The sequence below is a fragment of the Mustela erminea genome, chromosome 5 (assembly GCF_009829155.1).
Source record: "Mustela erminea isolate mMusErm1 chromosome 5, mMusErm1.Pri, whole genome shotgun sequence".
Lineage (NCBI taxonomy): Eukaryota > Metazoa > Chordata > Mammalia > Carnivora > Mustelidae > Mustela > Mustela erminea.
In genome coordinates, this window is record NC_045618.1 from 48,082,203 (window position 1) to 48,106,834 (window position 24,632).

Here is a 24,632-nt window from a genome sequence, read left to right on the forward strand (position 1 = left end):
GGAACTGGGCCCTGGGCTCCATGGAGATGACCAGGCCATCTCGTGGGTAAGGCGGCAGTCTGTTGCCGGGCTCCAGCAATCCGGACCGTTCCAGCCCTCTCCGTAGTAGCAGAGGCCCACAGTCCACAGTCCCTCGTGCCTGGTACCACACTAAGCTAGTTGGCCTTTCCCTCTCTGGTCTGTCTCCTATCCTCTCTCTGTATTGGGGTCAGACTCACTGCCTTGGGGTACTTCGGGCTGCAAGTCACCTGAAACCCACATACCACCTTCAGGAGTGGGGAGGTTTCTTTTCTCTAAGTCAGGAAGCGGGAGGGTTCAGGCATCAGCCAGGACTTGGGAGCCTTCCATCTTTCTGCTTGGCCTGTCTTCAGCCTGAGGGGTTCTGCCTTCAAGCTCCACCCCTCTGGGTCCTGTGATGGCCCCAGCTGCTCCAGGCTCCACCCTCCCAGGGGGCAGAAAAGGCCTCTTCTCCTTGCGGGTCTTTCCCTCCAGGAAGAGCCTCTTGGGACCTCACTGGCCAGCATCGTGTCCCGTGCAGTCATGGCACCAGTAATGGCTTGGGAGAAGCCTCTTGGAGTCGTGGATATGGACTCTTGGACTCATTACTGTGCTTAGTCCTTGCTAGGCACTTGGTCAGTTTCAGTTAGCACATGCTGATTCCTGATTACCTTCTCTGAGCAGATTCCTGAGCACTCACTCCAGTCTTGCTAATTCTGAGGTTGCGGTGGAAAACCACCATGGGAGCAGTTCCTGCCCCCACAGAGCTTAGAGTCCAGAGGAGACGGAGAAACAATGAAGTGATGGAGAGCCTCTAGCGTGTGGCCCATGGCCGTGTGCCTTGTGGCGTCTTTGGCAGCAGTGTGAGATCGGGGGTTTGGGGAGACAAACAGCTGTGTAACTCACATGGAAGACCCTGGAGGCCTCAGAGAGCTGTGCCTGAGGGTGGCATCTTGTGACCCAAGCGGGTGGCTTTGAGCAGTTCAGACTTCTGTCTCCTCCACTCCAGTCTTGTTTTCCTGTTGACAAAAGGAAGGCAGAAACTTGCCCTTGGGTGTGCAGTGGGGGAAAGGCACAGAGCTGAGAGCCTCCTGCCCCCAGGGGAAATTTTCTAAAGGTTCTTGTGGTATTCTGGCTTCAAAACCATGTGCAATTTAACGGCACGCTCAGTGTCTTTGGGAGTCTCACTGGCTTTGAATCCACTGGAAACTTTCTCTGAAAGCATATAGATGAAGAAATGAGAGTTCTATAAATGTTGTAGCGGTGAAAGACAAACGTGCTGACTGATTTATGTAATTTTTTGTTGTTTTCTGATGGAACTTTCTGCAGAGATGGAATGCCCTGTAGTCTTCCTGTCACAGAAAGCTCATAACTTGACTTCAGGTCGGCAAGTGTGTTTTCTTTCCAATTCAGGAAAAAAAAAAAAAAAAGAGCCTGTCCCAAGGCCTCATGTTTCATTTTCCTATTGATCTAGATGCTGGGATAACTCGGGACCCTGGGGAACATCTCAAAGCTAATTAAAGATGTTTGCTTGAGGTTTGCCTGTTTTTCTTGCTTGATTGAGAGTTGCCGTTTTTTTCTTTTATTGTTAAAAAAAAAAAAAAGGGAAGCTATCACCGCTGCTGATCCACGTGTAGGGGGGCGTGTTGCACCCCTCAGTAAACATGTGACGTCATCCTTCTGCTCTGTTAACACGGTTCCCCACAGAGAGGCACCTTTGAGCGTAGGCCTGGAACCAAAGCAGCTCCTTTTCCTTGAAAATTCCTGAGTTTCCAGGAGTCGTGGCCAGGTGAGGCTGGCCTTGAAGCCGAACTAAGTTGTCCCCAAGTGAGGCTGGACCTGTTTGATCAGCTCCGGTTCTGAAGTTAATGGCCCGAGCTCCCCACTCGGAGAGGGAGAGTCAGCGTGTGCGGAGGCGGAGGGCCCGAGTGCCATCCCAGGGTACCCCCAGCCCTTTGTTTAACCACGGCTGTGGACCAGTGGTCTCAGATGTTTACCATCGCCTGTTTATAAGAGGGAAGTGTGGTCATATTTCTATCTCTTTTGTGGGCTGCACGGTTGCCTTCCTGGGGCTTATGTGGGAAGTGGTTACCGTTAGGAGGAGGGTAGAATAACAGTACTCACAAAGGGACTTTGATCCAAGAATCCTTTTGAATGTCAACTTTCGGCCACCGTGTTTTTAGTTTTATTTTATTTATTTATTTATTTATTTGCCTATCGGCCTTCACTTCGGTCATGAAAAGAATCGAGCCACAGGCTGGATGGCGGGCTACCCCAGCCGGGCTGGAGCCAGACTGCTGTGCACGCTGCTCCCCTCCCTGGGTTTCACAGTGGCGGTGTCGCCCCAGCTCTGTGTCTCTCTCCATAGCTAGAGACCCTCCGTACCTCTGTGCTTTGGATGTCAGCGCCGGAAGGTCCCAGCTACACCTGGACTTGCACCTGTGCTTTTCCTTTCTGTCGTCCTTCCACAGCTTACGCTGGTTTGCATTCTTCTCGGGGCCTCAGGTTTAACGAAGGGTTGAGTCCTTGAGAAGACAGACAGAGGCGCACATGGAGGCAATGTAGTCTCTGGGTCCTGTTGCTTCCGTGAGACCGAGGGGCCCTTGGCCACTCCCTGGTGGAGGTTGGCTTTGTGAATCCGAGAAGGTCAGCCTGGCTTCTCTGGGTGTCTGTCTTTGCAGCTACGAAAGGAGAGGCTCGAGAGGATCCCAGAGCTCTAAATCAGCTGTCATGTTTTCTGATTCCTCTCTGTCCTCTCTTTCTTCCTTGGCTTCTGGCCTTGGCTGTTTTTTTTTTTTTTTCTTTGTTGTTGTTTTTTTTTCCTTTGTTTTGTTTTTTAGATTTCTTTTTTAAAATATATTATTTTTTAAAGATTTTATTTATATGAGAGACAGCACAAGGGAGCATGAGTTGGGGGTAGAGGACAGAGGGAGAAGCAGACCCCCCACTAAGCAGGGAGCCCAACACTGGGGCTTGAATCCAGGACCCCAAGATCATGAGCTGAGCCGAAAGCAGATGCCCAACTGACTGAGCCCCCCAGATATCCCTATTTATTTATTTTTGAGAGATAGTAAACGCAAGGGCATGCACATGCATGCGGTGCGGGGGATGGGGGCAGAGGGAGAGAGAAGCTCAAGCAGATTCCCCAGTGAGCCAGGAGCCCAACTTGGGGCTTGTTCTCGGGACCCTGAGATCACGACCTGAGCTGAAAGCAAAAGTTGGATGCTTAACCAACTGCGCTACCCAGGTGCCCCTGTGCTGTTTTCTGGATGCTCGTGTTTTCCTAGGGGGACAAATTAAAGCTTTCATCTTATGCTCTACCTTCAGATGTGGCCCGTTCCTCCTTAATGATCTCACTTAATTCCATCATAATCCCTGTCGAATTCCCCAGAAATTTACTGAGCATCTTCAGTCGGTGGCGGTGGTAGGACCATGCTCTGCGGTGGCCTGGCAGTTGTAAATGCACGGTTGACTTGGACAGTCATACATACTTCTGCCTTTCTGACGCTTCTGGCTTGTGCTGGAATGAGGCTCACCTGATGGGGATCCCCTCCTTGCTCCTGGGCCAGGGGAAATCAGTGCACAGGCAGAGAGCAATTCCCACTTAGCCCAAAGCGTGCTTCCGCTGCATCTAGGCACCATTCCCTCCGTGGTGTCGTAAAATACAGGAAGGAAGGGAACCGCGTTCATAGGTTGGTCAGAGATTTTAAACCAACATTCAGCTCTCTCATATCCCCAGGAAGCCAGAATCCACCACCTGATCCCTGTGCGTCAGGCCCGCAGCTCAGCTCAGCAGAGTGTCCTTTCAAAACTGCAGTTAGGATCCTCTTTGCGAATGGCTTTTTTCATGAACCTCAGCCAGCAAGTATATTCTTTGAGGATTACAATTTGACTGACGCAGTCAGGAATCTTTAGGGAGAAGCATCCTTTTGTCCTCAAGCTGTTTTAAGGCCACTGAGGCTTGGAAACTTCCAGAGAGGAACTGGAGAACAGCCTCTGAGAGTGTCCCGTAAGTGAACCATCAGCCTGATGCTGCTTTTGTGGAGTCCGTCTCCGTAGGGGTTGCTCTGTGCTGTCAGGAGAGAGACCTAGAGGCAGAAGGTCCTAGTGGGCCAGCTTGGTGACCTTGGGTGAGTCACTTGACTCCCCCAGCCCCTGTTTTCCTCCTTTTCAGACCAAAGGCGTTGGCTTACCAGGCTTTTAAAGTTTCTTCCACTGTAAAACTTCAGATTCTCGAGCTTGCATTCAAAGAAATGACTGGCTGTGTTACTCATTCGGATAGTTTCGGGATCACTGTAAAATCGCTGTGGGGGCTTGAGATGGGGGCCCCCAGAAGACAGAATGGAAAAAGATCAGAGGCTTAAGGTGAGCTGTGATAACTGAGACTCCTGCCTCAGAACATTTCACATTTGATTGTCAGACTCCCTGTAGAACGTCCCAAACACTTTATGAAAACTCTGCTGCCCAGACTGTACCCCAGACCCGTGATTTTGGAATTTCTGCAGGTGGGGCCTGCAGGAATCCGTATTTTAAAGTTCTGGTGATTGTGCAGCCAGGTTGGAGAATCCCAGCCTCAGATCTTATGTAAAGCTGTGGTTCGGTGTTACCGACATCTGTTCTGGGGGGGGGGGCATGGGGGGCATGATCGCAGTTGCTTAAAAAATAAACAAAAAGCACATGCACTCAGACAGCAAAGTTCTAGATTCTAGCAGCGTGTTGGTTTGGTGAGCACAGTGGCTGCTACTGTGAGGTTTAGAGCTCCGGTTCTGTCGTATCTCTGGGTCAGTGGTTTCTCGACATCTCCGAAGGAGTGGAACCATCTGTAGTTGGTTACTTCTGCTCAGGAAACTCCGAGCACTGAGTCGGGGGGGGTGGAGCCCAAATGGATTAAACAGGCCATTACACATACCCACACTTTTTTCGAGAGACAAAGTCAGAAGCCTTGGCCAATGTTGGCGTACCTTCGTGTCAGATCCTTGGCAATGCCCCGGGTGGATTCTAGGGGCTATCGAGGCACGTAGGCTATTATCCCTGTGCTTCGGTGACAGTGGTCCTGCCTTTGGTTGAGAGCATGGGCCACTTCATGAGCTGGACCATTTAAAGACTCCCATCCTTGCCCGGTTGTTAGTGGTTCACAGCAGGGCAGCCGTCCCTGCAGCCTAAGACATCTGGTGGGGTACAGCTGTTTGGGTTCCACATTAATGGAAAAGGGCCCAGAGGGGAAAGGCCAGCTAAATGTGCATCTCTTTCAGGTGGTGGTTCGGAATGCAAAGGTGACTACTTAAGTTGGTGTGGAATGAGCTATGGAGGAAGGAGAACTTGTCCGTTCTGATCAACTCCAAAGAGTTTCACAAAGTTGGGGGGGGATGTTCCAGGAGGTTCTGAGATGACAAACTTTGCGGTGGACACATGGGCCAGATGTAAGTTGCCGTTTTTGAGATGAGCGAGGAGTACAGCAGTTAACAAATATTGATGGCGCTGAGCAAGACACCCAGAGAAATGGGAAATGTGTCCCCGTCTCCAAAGAGCCTGTAGTCTCCCTAGGGGCTTAATACCCAGGTAGGGGAGGGGCATAGCAGTGAAGGCCTGCTCTGCTGTGGTCACGTGGTGAGTACTTGGGGGTTCAGATGCATCAAGGAATGTGGCTGTGAACCAGTAAAAGGGAGACACACCCACCCACCCCACTGTTGTGCAGGTCCCAACCCCACTTTCAACATGATGTTGATGGTTTTAGGGGAACAGCCCTGGTGGGCACCTCCTTGCTAGCAGGAATGACTTTCTGTTCTTATCCCCATCAACATTCTTGGCTTCCAAGAGTAAATTTTCCTTTAGCTCTTCCAAAAGTCTTCCTGGAAGGGAGGGGTACGCTTTGCCAGACCCCTGCTTTGATGACCACCCTCTGCCCACCTTAATTTTCTGCAAAGTTTCAGTTGGAGCATCTTTCTTTGCTGGGCTGAGAAATACCATGCAATACGATTGGTCCTGGTTCCAGCAGCCACCTGGCACCCTCTCGGCGGTGGCTGCGTTTCAGGTATGGATGGGAACGATTCTCCGTGCTTCAGAAAACTCAGGTTTATCCCGTGCGCAAGCTGTGTGACTGTCCGTTAAGATGGCACTGGCTTCGTGAGGCCCTGGCTGTGGCCAAGGCTGTTATTTCTCTGTGGGTAATTATTCCGGGCTTCACGGTCACGAGCTGAGTGTAATCGGGGGCAGATAAGAAAGTTATATATAGAGCAAAGTACATATTTCTGAAGGTGGGTGGCAAAGCCATTACACGTGTGCGCGCACAGACGCGCGCGTGTCTCTGTGTGTTTAAAAAAAGACCTATATTTTCTGGGCAGCAGAATTTAAGTTTCCAGTAAACATCTCCCTCCCTCGTTGCTTCACCTTTTAATTTTGTGTTTACGGGCTCTGCGCTTTGAAATGGTTTGGCGGTGAGGCCAGCCCTGCCTGAAACGGGTGGAGCCGGCCGGGCCCTTTGGAAGCCCTGGTTTAGGTCAGAGTTCTTAGAGTTCCTCGGACCAGCTGACTGGCAGCTCAGAGGTGATTACTCGAGCTCCTCTACAACAAAAATAGAAACCTTGAGCCTTGGGGGTGGGTGAGGGGGTGGAGGGCGGGGGATCTGCATTTATTACTTTAGCCCCCATGACCACCTCGGAGGCCAGGAGAATCCTCTGTGGGTCATTCTGGGCCGGGATCGGTTTTCTCGGTTCCCCGTTCGCCCACGTGGACGGTTCTGCTCTGGAAGTCAGGACTTTCCAGAGCCTCAAGCCTGGGACTAATTTTCAGTGGGGCACACACTGGGTTTAGCTGCTGCTGAGCGGAAGTGGCCTCTCCTGGGGCTTGGGGGGGGGATGGGGGTGGGGGGGTGAGGGTCACATTGTTGTTCTTTCTTCAGTTGCTTGTCAGCTGGGGAAACACAGGGAAGGGAGGCAGATGAGCAGGAGAAGCTGGGGAGAGGGCCGCCCACCCCCCTAAACCACAGAGCTGTCCGCTGCTGTGTGGTGGGGATGGCAGCAGAGGAAACTCACTGGCGTTTTGCTGCTTTTCACACCACTCCCAGTTGGGTGCTGCTGGAAAGACCATTTCAGAGCTGCCCCCTGCCACCCTGACAACAGAGGCAGCTCCTGCTCTGGGGCCAGGAGGGAAGCCGTTTGTGCCAGCAGAGTCTGCAACTTGGGAGTGTGTGGTGTGGCCCGCCTGATCTCATCCCTTTGTTAGGGTCCCTTGCTCTGGACAGAGAGGGCCCAGGGAAGCTGGGGCGGGGGGACTTTCCCCCAGAGACCCTCAGCCCCTGACTCTCGGTTCCCAGGAGACCCCCATGGGTGTGAGCACACCCAACAGCTTTCTTTTACAAAGTGGGCTTTTTTTTAAAAAATTGGGGTGTGGGTGGGGGAGGAGGGCTGCTTTGGGCTGTTGGTTCTGAAGAAGCCAGGCTATGATCATGGCTGCTGCTTTCCACAAATTCTCCTTTTGCCTTGAAGCCTCTTAGGGTTGGTGAACAGCAGGAAAACAAGCCACATTTTCTTCTGTGACCTCCTTCACGTCCAGCCTCCTGGTGGGAGAATGACTGGCATGCTTCTAGAGCCCGCAGAGCAACTGCCCATTGTTCTGTCTTGAGACCACCTTGGATGGGGACAGGGCAGAGGAGGTCTTACCTCTATTTTCTCGGTGACCAGGGACAATTCACTGGGGAATGCAGAAGCAGGGACTGAGGCTCTTCCTCTAGTCCTTTATCTGTGGGGTTCTTTGACTACACTGTGTGGCCTCAGAAATAAATGTGAGGATAATGGATTCTTTTCCAGCTGCTGTCACAGGGAAGGGGACACTGCCACCATGACCTACCCTATGTACAGTGTTTTGCCATGTACAAAGCACCTTCACGTATATGAATTCATTTCACCTCTGTGACAGTCCCTGGAAATAGATGCAAGTCTAGATGAGCCAATGGAGGGCCAGAAGCCCTGAGCAACTTGGCCCAGGACACCAGCCAGTCAGCAAGCAGCCCAGTGGTAAGTGGGTGGAGCTGGCTGAATGCCCTGGAGGGGGAAGCGAGAGTCCAGTGAAGCCGTGGGTGGTGTAACTAGTGATTGGAGGCAGTAGGCTTGGCTCTTCTGGTCTCCTGGTTCCTGAGCGTGAGCCTCTCTCAGAGGGCCTGCTTGTGCACGCCCTGCCCCACGTGGAAGCCTAGACCAACGTGTGAGGAAGAGCTACACCCAGGTCAAGTGAAGGGCCCCCTGAGGGCGTGGTGATGGGTTACATTGGGGTTCACCCTGCTCAGGGCGGGGCATTCCGATTCAAGAGATGAACTTCAAAGGGCATGTCTGGGAATATGGCGGTTTGGGTCATGGCGCCTCTCCTGCTGTCGTAGGAAGATCGAGGAGTCTGGAGTCTGACAGGTTTGTTGGAAACTCCAGCTCTGCTGCGTAGTAGCCGTGCGCTCCTGGACAGTGACTTCAATACTCTGAACCCCAACTTAGGGATCCTCAGTATGTCGTTTGGAAGTGTGAGTCCCTGCCACAGTATGGGTCTTAGAACAGTTACTCTCCTAGTCAGGAGCAACTTGACAGGCCCTGTAGTCCAACCCTGTCGTTGACAGAGGGGGAATCCGCGCCCCTGAATGGTGTGATGGGTTGCCCAAGATTGTGGTGAATTAGCAGCAAAGCTGAAGTTAGTTAAGACCAGGTTTCTTGATCCCAGGCCTGGGTGTTTTGTTCATTTGCTTGGGCTTTTCATGAACTTGGGGTTGTGTCTATTTGTTCACCGCCTCACAGATTTCCCTGAGTAGTTAGTTGTCTTACAAGGTAAAGTCCATTAACACCCATGAAAGAATGTGTGAGGCCTCTGATGTCAGTGTCTTGGGGAGAGGAGCATGGATGGGAGATCAGGGCAGGGCGCTAACACATACGCTTGTCTGACCTGAACCGTCGTCAGTTGAATCCCAATTTTCTAAGTGTGCCTGAGGGTAAGTGAGGTTCAGCTGCTGTGATGGTCCACTCAGGGTCTTGGAAAGGAGACTTAGGTTTCTTTTAAAGAGCCTCCATGCTTTCCCCTTCTGCATTCCCCACCCCTGTTTCTCTAGTGCTTTCAGTCCTCTTTGGCTTGGGGTTAGAAGTAGCCCATCCTAGTGGTAAGCCGCCGGTCCATTCTGTGCGGTGCCGCTCGGCTAAAATATTACCAACAGACCACCAAACTGTGCTTTGTCCAAGGTTAAGACCCTCCTTCCCTGCTTGAGCACTGGATTATCTGCTGTAGGGTTCTGTCTTGAGCTCCATGAGGGAGACTGTTGGTTCCAATGCAGGAATCCAGGATTTCTTATATCATTACCATCTGGTTTCACAGAGTCTGTTTCTTTAGACTTCTGTCACCCTCTTGGGAGAGGAAACCCCAGAATAGTGTAAAAATGAGACACCCCCCCCCCACTCCCCAGCTTTGCAAGTACATGCACATGTCCACCATGCTGCTTGGTGGACGGGGGCTGAGCAGAGTCCTCCCAGTTTTTCCACATCCTTATGTGTGATTCCTGTCCCCCAGTCTCTGGGACCCTGTCCCCTCTGAAGGGATTTCCCAGGCGGTTCGAGGCCTGAGCCTGGCCTGGGGTGGGAGCTCTCTCCATGGTAACAAGGCCTGAAGGTGGTTTGGGGTGTTGCCCAGCGATCTGCCCTGCCGGGGAGGCCAGGGTTCCAGCGCTGTGGCACTACGACGTGACCTCTTCAACCAGTGAGTCACTCACCCCCCAGGTAACCACCAGTACTTTCAGGGGAACTACTGGCATCATTGTGGCTGTGGCCATGGTTTCTCCAAAGTCAGGTGTGTATAGAAATGAAAGTCCAGGGACTGGTTCCTTAGATTTGTTGACACGGATGTATGACTCCCCTACTTTTCTCTCATAAAGACCCGCTTGGTTTTCTTATACCAGCTTTACAGATTATTAATAGATAGCCAACACTCTTCTAACATGTTGTGGGGGAATCTCTTATTTTTACATGTTTTCTAGAGTTGCCCATCTGGATGTGTGTTTTTATGTGGCTGTCATCAGTGCATCAGTCCGTCAAACCAGGAAAGCAGGAATTCCATCCAGTACTTAACACAGAGGGAAGTTAATCTGGGGTCTTGGTTATACGGGTCATAAAGGAGCTGAGAGCCAAATATGGGAAGGCGAGGTGACCCAGAGCTTTGTGGCAGGAAGCCACTGCCCCCTTTAGGTTGGAGGGACAAAGGGAGAAGGTTGTGTTCCCAAAGCCCAGGGTCAGGGTTACCGGCAGCCTACCTAGAGTGGACGCAGCTGCCTCTCTACCTGCCCACCCAAGGTAGGGGGGGAGGGGAGAAATGTCCTGGCTTTTCCCCTCCTGCCACCCTCCAGCCCCCTGAGTGTCTGCTGCTGTCCAGACCCCACCAGATGCTCCTGAGGTGCAGCCTAGAAAGTCAGGCTTCAGCTCTGGGGGATACAGAGCAGAACATGAGAGGATGAGGAGTGGATCAGAAGGCAGACGGGGTCCAGACCAGCCTGGGGTGCAAGCTTCTTTCCTAATTTAATACCATCACGCATTTCTGTGTTTTCCCATGGTCTCCATACTTCTGCATGTTAACTCAAGTGAAAGTACCATGCTTAGCCTGCCCATTCCCCAGCTGTTGGGGGAGTGCTTAAAATAATGATAATTCCACGACTCTCGAAGTGTGGACCCACCAGGAGGCTCAGCACCACCAGGGAACTTGCTAGAAATGCAGAGTCTCAGGCCCCACCCCAGACCTCCTGACTCAGAAACCCTGTAGGTAGGCCCTACAATCTGTGCTTTAAAAGCCCTCTGGGGTGGGGGTGGGGCTGCCGAGGCCCCTTCTAGTTTGAGAAACAGTTATGGGTGATGCCGCACTTCACTGAAGAGGGGGACGGGATGCCGAGGGTGCTGGCGGTCAGGCCTCTTTATCCAGAGCAGTGTGGTGTAGGGCAAAGGTGCAAGACTCCAGCGCGGTATGCTTCTGGGGTCACGCTTCACCCTTGCCTTTAACCTTGTGGTTCCTCTTTCCTCTTTCGTTCAACGGCTAAAAATATCAAACCATGGCGGTAGTGTGAGGATTAAATGAAATCATGGGCACAATGGTCCCTATATGGGGGTCTTCTGGAGCTTTGCCGAGGAAGTATGGCAAGGGCAGAAAATGGGCCTTGGTACCAGCCCTTGAAGTGTGTGGTCTGAAAGTCAATGCTGAGCGCTTAGGAAGCTGACGAGCGAGCTTCAGGTCTGTAGGAATCTTGGACGGAGCCTTGCATGTTAGGAGTCAAGCTTCCCTGCCCCGCCTTGCTTTTATTAGGGTTCTAACCTGCCCCTGTGCTTACCCCTTCTTGTCCCTCTTGTCTAGCCACTTGGTGGAGTGGAAGGAACCCTGGCTGCCTGTGCTGGCTGTGTGTTCCTGGGCAACCCACTTAACCTTGCTGAGCTCTACTTTCTTTACCTGTAAAACCTCTGCCTTGTCTCCCTGGATAGCCCTGGTGAAGATCAGGTGGGTCGATGGACGTGACTTCTGCCTTGAATCTTAGTGGGCCCCATGAGCGGAAAGCCTTCAGGGTCCACATCTCTGCCAGAGCCGGCCTTGCCACCCTTGTAGGTCTCGTGTTTTAGTCCCGATGTGGGAAGTACTAAATCTGAGTTTGTCAGCGAGGGCAGGTATCCGGGACCCCGCCTTGTCCTGTCACGACCTGTGGGGAAGCACTGGACCAGGGTCTTCCACACGTCTTTCTCTCAAACTCCTCCCACAACCCGACCAAGTAGGGAGTCTTATGAGAAGTAACCAGGCTCAGCCAGCTGAAGAGGAAGGATGTGAGCGAACCCCTGAGGGGACAGACAGAGGCCCACTCTGCCTCAGAGCCGTCCACAGAGTCGCTCCTGCTGAGCCGGGAAAGAGGAACAGGGTAATAGTTCCTGCTGACCGGTGGTGATCCGCTGGGCCCCCAGGTCCTGTGTGTGGGTGGACTAGACAAGCTGATGGGAGCTGGTCGGGAGAAGCAACGACAGCCAGTCCTTCCCGTCTTCCTGCCTCTGGCAGGACCTGAGAGAAACTTCGTGGACCAACAGGAGGAGGACCAGCCGCCATCCCGCCGCAGACTCTGGTGCCTTCCTCACTTAATGGCTGAGGGACTGAGGCTCAGAGACCTCCAGTGGTTTACCTGAGGTTAAACAGGCAAGGAATCTGAGCCCAGATCGTGTGGTTTCTGGTCCAGGGCTCTTTGCATGACACTCATGACCCTTGTTGAGCCAGGCATGGCCGGCACTTTTCCAGCTGGTTTCCTGCTCATTCTGCGGGAGGCCCTGGGAGGCGGGGAGCAGTCAGGACAGTGAGTGGCCGGCATGGTGGGTCCTTGAGGGGAAGGACCCAGAAAAATCAGCCAGAGCCTTGGGCAGGGCAGAAGATGTGCCCCACCCTCCAGCCAACAACCACGATCCTACTGTGTGGACCGCACCTAGAAGTGACCTCAAATGGGGGAGTGAAGCCCCTGGGAGGAGATTGCCAGTCGCTTCGACGAGGCCTGCATGTGGGGGCGAGCAGGTGCCATCATCCCATCCGGGCAGGGCGGAGGGCGCTTCCCCGGCTGCCTTCTAAGGTCGACTCAGCACAAAACAATCTTCTTGTTCAAGCTCCGCTCAAAATTGCCACCCTGAGGAGAAGGCTGTGGCAGGGCCGGGTGGGGCGTGGTAACATGGAACTCCGGGGTCTGCCCGGGCAGGTCTTAATGACTCAATGACTGTGGTGGAGGCAGGACCTGAGCTGTTAGCTCAGTAAGTATACGTTATTGCCAGTGCAGCCAGAGACGAGTCGAGGATCATAATTACCCGAGATCGGCTTTATAGGCACTTAGGGACGCGTACTGGGCTGCACCAAGCTAGGGAAGAATGTGGCCACATCACTTAACAGGTGTCTCAAAAGAAGCCTTTGCCTTAATTCTTTATTTATATGCCAGCAAGTTTTTTGTCTTCTTTTTTGCTTTCCTCTGCTGGATTTAAATGCACTTGAGTTCTAAGCCAGCTCCCCAAGCCTCTCAGCAGCTGGCAGGGCTGCATTTGGGGAGGGGGTGTTTAGAAAACTCTGCTGTGTGTCTCCTCTAGTCTCCCACGGTATATTTTCCTTGTGATGCTTCTGGCTGCTGTGTGTGTGTATATCACGCATGTGTGTGTATGCACACACGATTTCCCCCACACAGAGCGATTCTCAGATGCTTTGGATACTAGCGGAATGTCCTCCCTCCAGTGTAACTGAATTCTGACACTCTCTACCTGGAGACAGCGTCAGATGCCACGGGGTAAGGGCTCGGTCCCACAAGACCACACCCCTGCCCCCATCCCACCGCAGATGCCCACTCCCAAATCCAGGTTGACATCTGCTCTGACCCCTGGGCTATGGATCAGGGGTTCCCACCACCCCCTCCCAGGGCTCAGTTAATCTGCTAGAGTGGCTCACAGAACTCAGGAAAACCTTTTACCGGTTTGTAGGATACGAGTCAGGAACAGCCAGATGGAAGAGAAGCACGGGATAAGAAAGGGAAGAAGGGGCTCTGACCCTTCATGTTGTCTGGAAGCCCAGCTCTCCTGGCATCTCCCTGGGCTTCCCAACCCAGAAGTTCCCTGAACCCCATCCTTTGGGGGTTTTGTGGTGACCTCGTTGTGTGAACATGATTAATTAAGTCGTTGGCCATCAGTGATTGAACTCAATCTTCAGCCCCTCTCCTGTTCCCAGAGGTGGGAGCAGAGGTGGGGAACTGTGACCGAAGGTTCCAGCCTTCTAATCACACGGTTGGTTTCCCTAGTAGCCAGCTGTCCATCCTTAGGGACTTTCCAGAAGTCCCCTCGCTTACAGAAACCCAGCTGTGTTGGAAAGGGCTTGTTATGAATAACAAAAGAGACTCTTTTCACCTTCATTGCTCTGGAGCTATTTCAGGAATTGTAACAAAACAAAAGATGCCCTTAAGGCTCTCCTCTAGGAAATTGCAAGGATTTTAGGAGTTATGTGCCAGGTACAGTGGACCAAGACCAAATGTATATTTCTTATTATAAATCACACTATCACAAGGAACCTCAGCGGGGTGGTGATAAGTCCTGAAAAGTCAGCTTGAGCTGACTGGATGGGCAGGTCTTGGGCAAGTCACATTACTTCTTTGAGCCTCCGTTTCTCTAGCAATAAAATGAGGATAATGATGTCTGTCTCTTAGGGTTGTTACAAGATTGAGTTAAAATGCGTGTACAAAGCTCAGCTCAGTGTTTGTCACCTTGCTAAGAGCTGGTAAATGGTCCCTTCTTCCCTTTCCTTGGTGTTGACCACATAAAAAGGTGGCGGATTGCTCACCCAGCCAACTGTACTGTGTGGACAAAGGAACAGTCCCACGGTATGGCAGCCCCAGTAAGGCGAAAAAAATGCCTGTGAAGTCCCCTAGCCCATCAGGTGCTGAAGTGGGTAAGCATTTTAACCCAGACCACTTTTATGTTTCAGTATTGAATCTCTGAACCGACATTTCTGGGACGCAGGGCCTCTGGGTATGGGGACTTGAGCTAATTTGGCTTTGGACCAGCCAGCAAAGGAAAGGACAGGCGTGGGAGCGTGTCTTGAGCCTGTCCTTGACACGGGAGTGGCTGGTATCAAGGCCAGCTTCATGGGCACTGGGCGTGCACCATCACACACAGCCCCGCACTCAGGAGGGCCCCGTGCTCTGGCCAGCGTTTGCTGTCAGTATCTTGAAATTCTCGATTTTCTTTGAGCGAGACTTTTGTAAGCAATGTCCGGGGAGTCAGTGGAGGGTATGCCTAAGTAGAAGAGATAGGCAGGCACAGTGTTCCTTTCTGCCCTAACAGGACAGAAAGCCCTGCCACTTTCCATTTGAACCAGAACTTGAGAAAGAAGGCCCTGCCATTCTAAGAAACATTAACGACCAAGAAATCCTCTCTTCCGCCTTGACTTGTGTTATGCGCCCTATCAGCCAACCGCTCCTGCCGAAAATGATGACGTAGGAGAGGGAAAGCCAAGTTAGCCGCTAGTGCCTTTTCCTTTCAACCCTTCCTCCCTCAGGATGCAGAGGCTAGAGGCTTGGTAGGATGCGCACATACCAAAAAGTGGAGTAAGAACAGCTGAGTGAGTTTTGGGCCGTCTGGCTAATGATTCTGGGGAAGTCTCAGTGTGTATATTTGTCCAAGCTGCGAAGTACAAATTGTGTAATTTCAGGGATTTCACGTATGCGCGAAATGCTCTTGTGTTTGTATTGAAAGCTGCATTGCGTAACCTAAACAAGAGGGATAAAATACATGCTAATAATTCAAAACTTTCACTTTTCTTAGAATGCTATTAAGTAGCAAATAAAAAACCACCATAACAAGTCAGGACAGAGGCTGTGGAAGGAAAGGAAAAAGTTCTCTGCTTTAATACTGTTAATGTTACTTTCTTCCTGCTTGCTGCCCGGAGAGCTCCACATTTTCATTTTGCCTGGGGGCCCACCAATTACGGAGCCCTTGCTGGCTGGCATCCCAGGGCTGGAGGTCTCAAGCTGGTCTTGTACACACAGGCCTTTTGCTAGATCCTGGGCCTCCTCATACTGTCTTCTGGGTCTCAGGGCCAAGAAACAACATATAGATGAGTGAGCCTTGACACTTGCTCTCTCTGAGGTTTCTAGGCTGTTCCAGGGGTTGATGGGTCTGTTGATAGACTTCAGGAATGCCAGAGGCTCCACACAGTCTTATAGGACGTGTTTTGGGGTCCACTGTGCATTCACTCTTGTGAATTTTTGAGCTGTTTCGAGGCTTGAGCCAACAATGAGCTGAGAGAGGCCCCTGGTTGAATCCAGCGCTGGCTTGGTCTCCTTGGGCAAGGAATTTCTTCCTGGATGTTTCCTTATCAGGTGATCCTCAGTTTTTCTGCTGTAATGTAGCTCACACCAAAAATGTGAGCCTCTTGGAGGCCCATTCTTGGGTCACCTCTTGTTTTCACTTAAGTAGTTCTTGCATCTTAGGCAGGTTTTGGGAGCCTTGGTTTCCCCGTTTGTAAAATGGGGTTAATGGTAACTACTCATAGAGTATTGAGTACAGGGAAGGAAGTTAACATTGTGTCTGGTACATAATGTTGAATAAATGGTTAAAATGGTCAGGACATTGAAGGAGGAAGAAAAATCCCTAGAGGTGCTAGGACCAAAGTAGTAGCATCTGGGGACCCCAGCCTTCTGCGTCTAACCTCAGAGAGTCTATGAGTACAAATGCCTGTGGAACCTTTGCCTCAGACTTCTAAGCAGCTCTTCAGACTGTGTATTCCTGGAATGAGGGGAACTGGAAGTTACTGGAATGAGGGGAAAATGACAATGTTTGAACTTTGGAGGTCTGGGTTCTTTGTCTTCTCACCCTTTGTCTTGTAATCAGCGGCGGTCCCTTCCCCACCAAGCCTCACTTGCTTCATCTGTAAAATGCAGCCATGATGGGTCTGCCTGCCCTACAGCATGAGGCCCCATGGAGGGGAGATGTAAAGCAGTCTTTCCTAAGGTTCAGTTTGAGGTGCTGTGTTAGGAAGAGTTCTCCAGTGTATCTTCCATGTTTATTGAAATCTTGCTCACTATTGTCACGAGAGACGAAGAGGCAGTTGCCTTGTCTGGCCTTCAGTTCTTCCTCCCGTGAGCTGAGTGGAACAGACTTGGATGAAGCATGAGCTGCCTCATGAGGCAGGTTATAAAACAAGGAAGAAGGGATGGGGAGGGAGAGAGAGCAAGAAACCCCACAGCATTTGGAACTGTCCCCTCTCTGGAACCACAATGGCGGGCTTCAGGGACTCAGGAAGGGGTGCAGCCCAGCCTTGTGGTCGACAAATGTCAGATGTTGGGAAGAGAAAGGCCCATCTTACCATGGCAGGGGTTTCTTGCCACCCCCTGCCTCCCGAGCCCCGGTAGCTTGTTACTCCCTGGCTAAGAGCTTGGCAGCACCGAGGCAAACCGCAGAGTACATTTGAGGCCCAGATCTGCTCATTTCGAGGGTGGGGCCGCGTTTTTCTCCTGCCACAGTGAGCTAATTAAAGAAAACAAGCTTTGGGAGTTGGGAGAGAACTGGCCACAGAGGACTTGGGGAGGATTTCTTTGGTTGCGGAGGTCTCCACGGTCCCCGGAAGGCAGGTGGAAGTGGGCATTCGGGGCCCCCACATCCTAGTGGCACCTGAGCTGGGAGACCCGAATAGAGATGGGGGAGGGCCTCCCTGAGAGGGGAGATCATCTCAGTTTGTGAGGGGACCCGTGTAGAAGGAGTTCAAGCTACCCACGAAGATCGGTCGGTGTTTTGACATGCTTCGCAAATACAGATGGAGTCCTGGAGTGAATTCTGTGAAGCACGATCACTCACATCGCTGGGGCGTTTTGGATTCTTCCACTGGACTCAGGGAACGTGGGTGCACCTTGGTGTGTTCCCCAAGAGTAAACCAGCACCCCAAAGTGGCTGTTCTCATTCCAGGTCTCAGGGCTGGAAGGTGAAATAAGGACTCATGACTTCTGTCTCCTGATGGAACATGCTAATTATGTGTGAGCGGAGGGAGAAAACATTAGTTCCCGCTGTCTGTCAACCGCTACTGCCCTCCAGGATGGGACCCCAAACTCCTCTAACAGCCACGTACTGTTTTATGGAGAAGGTATATTATGGAAACATTGATGGTGTAAATTGAATTATGTCTTAAGCGTGACAGGAAAACCATTTCAAGGAATCCTGTTGTGGGTCATTTTGAAAAATGAAGAATTACACTATCTCTCCAGCACTGCTCTATTTTGGTTGAGTTCGCATTGCAAGATTGCTTAAAAGAGGAGTCCCACTGTTCTGTTAGCTGACAATGGTTGCTGCCTACCTCTCTGGTCTCAGAAGGGGTTCCACAGGTGGGAGCACTGGGGGAACAGCTGATGGGTGCAGGATGTTCTGATCCACGTACCCCCGCGATGTTGGGACCTGGGGGTAGCCTCAGGGGGCATCCAGACCACGGATTCCCCAGTGAGATGTGGCATCCCACCACCAGCCAGACGCATGAGGAGGAGTTGTTAGGGATGACAGTGATGATAAACATGAAACCCCAGCCCATTGGGCACTCACCGTGTTCCCACAGCCTTACGTGGGTGATCTTACTTAATTACTACGACTCATTCGTAGTACTGAAGTTTGCAGATGACTTAGCCATTAAAGGCATGTTCCTCTATACAATGAAATATTTTTCAGCCAAGAAATGAAGTACGTGGCACGGCCCAGATTTGGACCTTGGAAATGTGATGCTGAGGGAGAGAAGCCAGGCCCATAAGACTGCATATCCTAGGATGCCATTGATGTGAAATACCCAGGATATGCAAAGCCACAGAGCTAGAAAGCAGATTAATGGCTGCCAGGAGTCTAGCAAGGGGAAATGAGGATTGCCTGTTTCATGGGTACAGGGTCTCCTTTTGGGGTGATGAAAGTGTTCCGGGACTGAATAGATGCAAAGGCTGCAAACATTCTGCCTGAACTGAATGCCATAGAATTGTGCACCTTAAGACAGCTTATTTTTGCTATGTGCATTTACGTACAATATATAGTTTTTAAAAGTGTATTCCTCTCATGGCGTCCCTCTCAAAACTTGGGTTCTCCTAGACCTGCATGGAATGCAAGAGAAAGGGAAGGGGTCATTTTTGCGGACACTGAAGCTGAAATAAGCTTGGGGCTTTCTTATTCAGGATCCACCTTTATGAGGAACCGGAGACCCAGAAAGGACTAGTCCCTTGCGCAAGGGTGCACAGAGCAAGGTACCAGAGTCAGGATTTGGATTCTAGCTTCTCGCTTTCCATTAGGAAAATTACAGTGGGAAAGTGGGTACTCCCTGTCATCCCTGGGTACATTCTGGGCTGCAGAGCTTCAGCTCTCTTCAGCTGGTGTTTTGTGATTTCCTTGAGTACCTGGGGAACCCGTCCCGAGCTGGTGGGACGGCACCTGTGTTAGCTCAGCTGTCAGGAGACCCTGGGGCTGCTCAGTGGAAATAGCCAAAGGCCTGGGCTGTGTCCCCAAGCGTGTGTCTGGAACAATTCCACTTGTGCTACTCATGCAACATTTAGCAAAAAGAACCAATTATGTGTAAATACATACATGCGGTGTTCGATGGGGGACTTAGCACATGACGCTGCTTCTTCTTCTCTTTTTGACTGTGAACATCTGACGCTACAGGAAATAAGAAACTTTCCAGTACCTAATTTGTGCTTGCTCTGCTTTCAACCCCTCTTGGCCCCAGCACAGGGTAAATGAAACTGTAGCTTATAGTAATATTTATGTATGGAAGTCAATGAGCTGTTTAAATGCTTGGATGTCAGAGAAGGTTTCAAATGTAGCAAGGGGTCCCCTCCCCTTTCTGGTTGTGTAGTGGCTAGGTCTGCCTTCTCTCTTAAGTCAAGCTCTGGCATACTGTCCTGGCCACATAGCGATGGTGATGATGGTGACGATAGCGTTGCCATTTACGAGACTGAACAGTAGTTGAATTCAGCGTGGATCTAATCCCGAAGACATGGTGAATAACGTTTCAGAGTCTTGGAAGTCTAGTTTTTCTCTCGGTAGGATCCAGGGACAAACAACGACCAGACGCAGATCCGGTGTCCCTCTTAGCGACGTGACCTTTGCGAAGTAGGCTGAGGACTCTCCCGGTCCCCTCCCACGTCGCGGAGTCCGGGGGAGCGCCCAAGGAGCGGATGGACGTTCCCGGGCTGTTGGGAGCTGCCGAGGCTCTTCCTGGGGTGACTGAAGGAGACCGAGAGGTGGGAGGGGCTGAAAGAAAGAACTGAACTGATGGGCACGCTGGTCTACAACTGTGGGTGGGGAGGGGGTGGCATTTGTGGCCCTTTTTGGGGGAGCCTCCGTTGTGGGCCGCTCGGCTGAGAGGTCCCTGCTCGAAGGCCTTGTGGGGAAAACCCAGTCCCTGCCTCCCCAAGTTCACAGTGTAATTGTGTTTTTCATGGGTCACCTGGAAGGCCACACGCTGAAAGGGCGTGCAGTTGACCCGATGAAGCCTTTGGGCCCCCAGGCCCACTGTGCTGTTCAGACTGAAGCACCGGGGAGATGCTCTGTGTGCATGTGTGTGGTGGGGGGGAGGATGTGTATGTGTTCTGAGAGAGGAGAAAGCCAGGGGAGTACGATGAGTCAGATTTACCCACTGTTTTTTCCCCTTTTGAAATGTGTTATGCTCACACACACAGAGCAGTCATGCGCTTGCACAGAAATGTGTGAAAACCACTTAAAATGTGTGAAATGTGGCCCTTTTGAAAGTATGCCTTCCACCCACATGGTCTGGGGCACAAATGGATTTGTGAATGTTCAGCTCTTTCCTGATCTACAGGAATGGGGTCTTTGCCTGAGGTGCTTGTCTCTGGCCAGCCCCGGCTGGCTTGTGTGTGTGTGTGTGTGTGTGTGTGTGTGTGTGTTTTACACAGGTGTGGGCTGTGTGTGACGGCATCAAGGTTCTAGAGGTTCTGTTCTGTGAAACAGCTGGAATTCTGGACTCCGTGGTCCTGGTGGGACCATAGTAGGCGGCTGTCTTGGATGGTCTGGGAAGAACGCATCACCAGCCCCCCGTAGGGAGGTTCTGCAGTCCCCTAGGTCTGGTACCTCAGGTCCTCCAGAGCCGACTGCTCTGTGGATTTGCCTTCTCTGTGGGCCTCTGTTCCTTCCAGATGAGCCTCCTCACAGCTCCTCCCCAGCCTGCTGTATCCCCACCCACTGCCTTGCTTTGGCTCACCCGTATGTTTCCTGGGATGCATTCCCAGACTTCTCTGTACCTTTCTGTCTTTAAAACCGGGAGTGAGCCCTGCCTCCCTTGTTACACTTCCTTGACTATCCATCCCAGCTCACCGTGACCACCTCCCTTTTATCTAAATGGTCTCCTGAATCAATTCCTGGGTCTGGCACGGAGTACATGCTCCATAAATATTTTTGGACGTGGCCTGTCCATGAGGGGAACTTGCACCTGTGTCATTCATCTGTCCAGGTGTGAGGGCTAACATCCCTGGAAAGGAACTGTGTCTTAGTCTTGTTTTTTATTACCCCACCCCCAGCCCTCCAGCTTACAGAAGTGTGGTAGATAAGATCCCGCAAGGCCTAGACACTTCTCTCCCTGTTCTGTGTGGTGTCAGACACGGTGCACAGCCTCCTTGGCACTTACCTCTATCCTCCAGAGTGAGGATAGTAAGACCTACCTGACCTAGGTCAAAGGCTACCACGAGGATCAGGAGAGAGTCTTGGAAAAGCACAGAGCGCTGTGCAGACGTGAGTTAGTAATGGTCTTGTAGGTTGTCAATAACATGTGGCCTTGACATGAATGCCGGGTCCATTGCGGGGCTTGGAGGGCAGGTGGAGAGCCGGTGTATGCTGCTGACCTGGAGTCCAAGACCCTTGAGATCCTCTCACCATCCTTGGGCCTCAGTTTCCTTGGCTTGACTACCCTTTCCAGCTCTGACACTGGTGGTCTTGATGCTGTGTGGCAGATGGGGCAGCGGGGTGGGCTTCCCTCTCCCGCGTGGCTGGAACTCAGCCATAACAATCAGGAGGGCTTCCCTCCAATGTTACTGTTTCTGGGTCAGCCCTTGCAGCTTTAATGTTCCCTCGAGGGATCACGCTGGACCTCTTTCTTTTCCTGGGACTCGCTTATTGCTAGATCCCCATGAACACTCGCTTGGACTAATGGGAGAGGCTATTTGCACCATGTAAGGTGGCAGAATTTTCGTCACCCCTTTGCAGAGGTGTTGACATTTAAGGGTGGTTGGAATGACGGCCCAGAAGTGGAGGCAGGAAATCTGGAAGAAGGGAGGGAGCTGCACAGTATGTGTAACAGATCCCAGACCAGCCTCTGCTGGTTTGGTGGTGGGAGTGTTCAAAGGCAGGAAAATAGATAAGGCAGGACTTCAGGATTTTCACCACTGTGCCCCCCTACCCCACCCCATTTTGCCAGCTCGCATCTTGGGCTGGGCAGGGCCTGGGTATTCTTCAACTTCTATAACCCCCACACGGCACGGTGCCTGGGTGTGCAGTGTGCTCAGTGAGCACGTGGCTGCCAGTTCTCCAGAGATGGTCCATGTATACATGACGTTGTGGGTTAAATACCTATCAATGATAGGTATTCTGGAAGACGGAACTTCTGGGAAGAAAGGACCACTGTTGTCTCCGTCCTGTCCTTCTGTGTTTTGTGGTCACCCTCCCGTATTCCTGAATCCCGGAGTATCTGGGATGGGGAAGGAGCAGAGACTCCCTTTATGGGGACTTGGCGTTGTTCTGCACATACTCAGGGACACAAATTCACACTGACCGTGGGCAGGGCCCTTTCTCCATGGGATTTCCTATCAGCCCCCTCGGTGCTGGCAGGTGCTGCGGGCAGGTAACCTTGGCTGGAGGCTTGGCGCAAATGACAGAGCTGACACGGGATCCCTGTATTCCGTGCTAGCTTGTTATCTTGTTTCCTCGATGGTCATTGTCACACGAGAAAGGACTTCCTCTGTGGGCCTCCCTTCGCAGAGACCTTGGGTGTAGATAAATTCATCCACTGTGTTGTCTGAATGAAACAGTTTCTGTTCAGAGCTGGGATCTTGCGGAAAGCAGCCTCCTAGAAGGAGCCTGCCCCGCCCCCCCCCCCCCGCCGCCACCTCCGTGTTCCCAGGAGACTCTGGTCTGTCTCCCAAGCCCTGATTCTTCTTCCTGTTTAGCACTGCTGTCTGCCTCTCCTTTGAGAGCTACTGGGGGAGGACAGACGGTGGGGCGTCCCACGAGCGATCTTGTTTGAGAGTTTCATCTCGCAGGATGTCCCAGTGGCCGTTTATCCCGATCTGCTTGCTGCTCGCCCCCAGGGGTTTCGCTGGCAAGCTGCCCACATACCATCTCAGCCGATCCAGCCCGGCTGCCTTTGCTCCTATGGCCAGGACCCTAGAGAGAGGGAGCACGCGCTTTGCTCCTATGGCCAGGACCCTAGAGAGAGGGAGCACGCGCGCGCGAGCTCTGGCCTGCAGTTCCTGTCTGGACCCTGCTGCTTGACCTTGGCCAAATCAGCTTGGTTTCTTTGCTCCTGTTTGCTCCTCTGAAAACAAAAGGGCTGGCCTAGGGGCTTTGGAGGTTCCTGCACTCCCTGTGCTTCCCCTGCTGTGTCCAGGGAGGCAAGCATCTCCTCTGTCCTGCAGTGGGAACTTGGGCTGGAGGGGCGGGCTGGGTGAGGGCATGGTGTACCCCCACACCCCAGTGGATGGCCCGGACCTTGACCCAGAGGCCGTGAGGCCAGGGTGCTGAGAAGCCTCGGGGATATAAGGTAAAGCAGAGCCTTTTTGGGAAGTGAGGGGTGTTATTCAGCCTTGTGGAATGCCGAGGCATGGCTGAGCCTGGGCAGGGCCCCTGTGGCTGAATTTCACGGCCTTGAAGAATGGCTACTGTATATACCAGTGATAAATATTAGTCACCCTAGCAGCTGAAGGAGGTTCCTGTGCTGCCTTTTTGACGTTTCCAGAAAAGGGAAAGCCTTTCTCTGACAGCACACAGGAGGGAAAAACAAGAATGTGTCTCCTCTGGGCTCAGGTGCCAAGAAATTCCCTTCCTGGGATGGCCTGGCTGGAGATCCCACAGGATTTACAACCCCCCAGTGACCCATCTCTGCATGGAGGGCCTGTGAATGCCGCTGTTGGCCTGCTCTGCTGGGCCACCTCTCCAGGCCTTGCTCGAGCACGTCCCACATCTAAGTGTCAATCGACCCTCCTCCTCCCTGCCGTCTGCCCAGCCTCCTCCAGTCTCCCCTCTTTCTGTGAAATGACTGCCATCCACCGTGTTGCCCGAGCCACACCTGGGGAGGTCATCCCTTCCTGCTCGCCATCCCGTCCATCACCGAGCCCTGTTGGTTCTGCCTCCAGAATATCTCCACCCATCTGCTCCCCGATCTTGACGGGGGCCGCCTCCTCCAAATCAGGGTATCTCTGGCCTGGCATTCCTCCTAATGGGTCTCTCTACCTGAATCCTGCTCTCGGCTAGCAGGATCTCTACAGAGAGATCTCTGTAGAACGTGTGTCCTATCATCTGGCACATGCACTAAAATCAGGGCTCCTGCTGCCTTGAGGGTAAGGGTCTGAATCCTTGATGAGGCTGTGATCTGGCTTTACCTGCCTGTCAGGCCCCCCTCCCCCGCACCCAGCTTGGCTCTTCTCCCTCCCCACTCAGGCCTTTACATTTCCTTCCTCAGGACCTTTGCACGTGCTGTTCCTTCTTCCCCATAGTTTGCCCCTAACGCTCTTCCCCACAGTTTGTGGCTAATGTGAGTCAGGTCTTAGCTTAACTCTCCCCTCCTAAGAGAACCCTCGCTATTTCCCCCTCTGTTTAAATTCTATCCCCTGATATACTTCCTGTTCTTTTCCTTCATAGCCCTTACCCCAGCTTGTAGTTCTAAGTCTGTGTGGTTATTTGTTTACTGTCTGTCTGCCCCTCAAGGGCAGGGACCATCTCCTTTGTTCTCCACCATGCCCTGGGGCCCAGGACTGAGGAGCTGGGTAAATATTTGCAGCATGGTATGTAGAGGAGAGTCCACTTGTTTGAGCTGCCGTGGCCCTGGCACCTTGGTTCTCTTAGGGCCTGTCCCCTACTCTCCAGTGCCCACTGGGTGGCCGCAGAGCACTGATGTCT

The 24,632-nt window shown here is 52.2% G+C and overlaps 1 protein-coding gene and 1 long non-coding RNA gene across 3 annotated transcripts in view; one reads left to right on the forward strand and one right to left on the reverse strand.

Annotated features, from left to right (window-relative positions):
- Positions 1–24,632, forward strand: part of SMAD3 (SMAD family member 3) — a 116,684-nt gene that overhangs the window by 14,634 nt on the left and 77,418 nt on the right. The gene's annotated exons all lie outside the window — the stretch shown is intronic.
- On the reverse strand, positions 7,374–8,059 carry LOC116590741. The gene is made up of 2 exons (XR_004285718.1): positions 7,843–8,059; positions 7,374–7,623 (listed from the first exon to the last, which is right to left on the reverse strand). It is a non-coding gene; the product is annotated as an uncharacterized LOC116590741 (long non-coding RNA).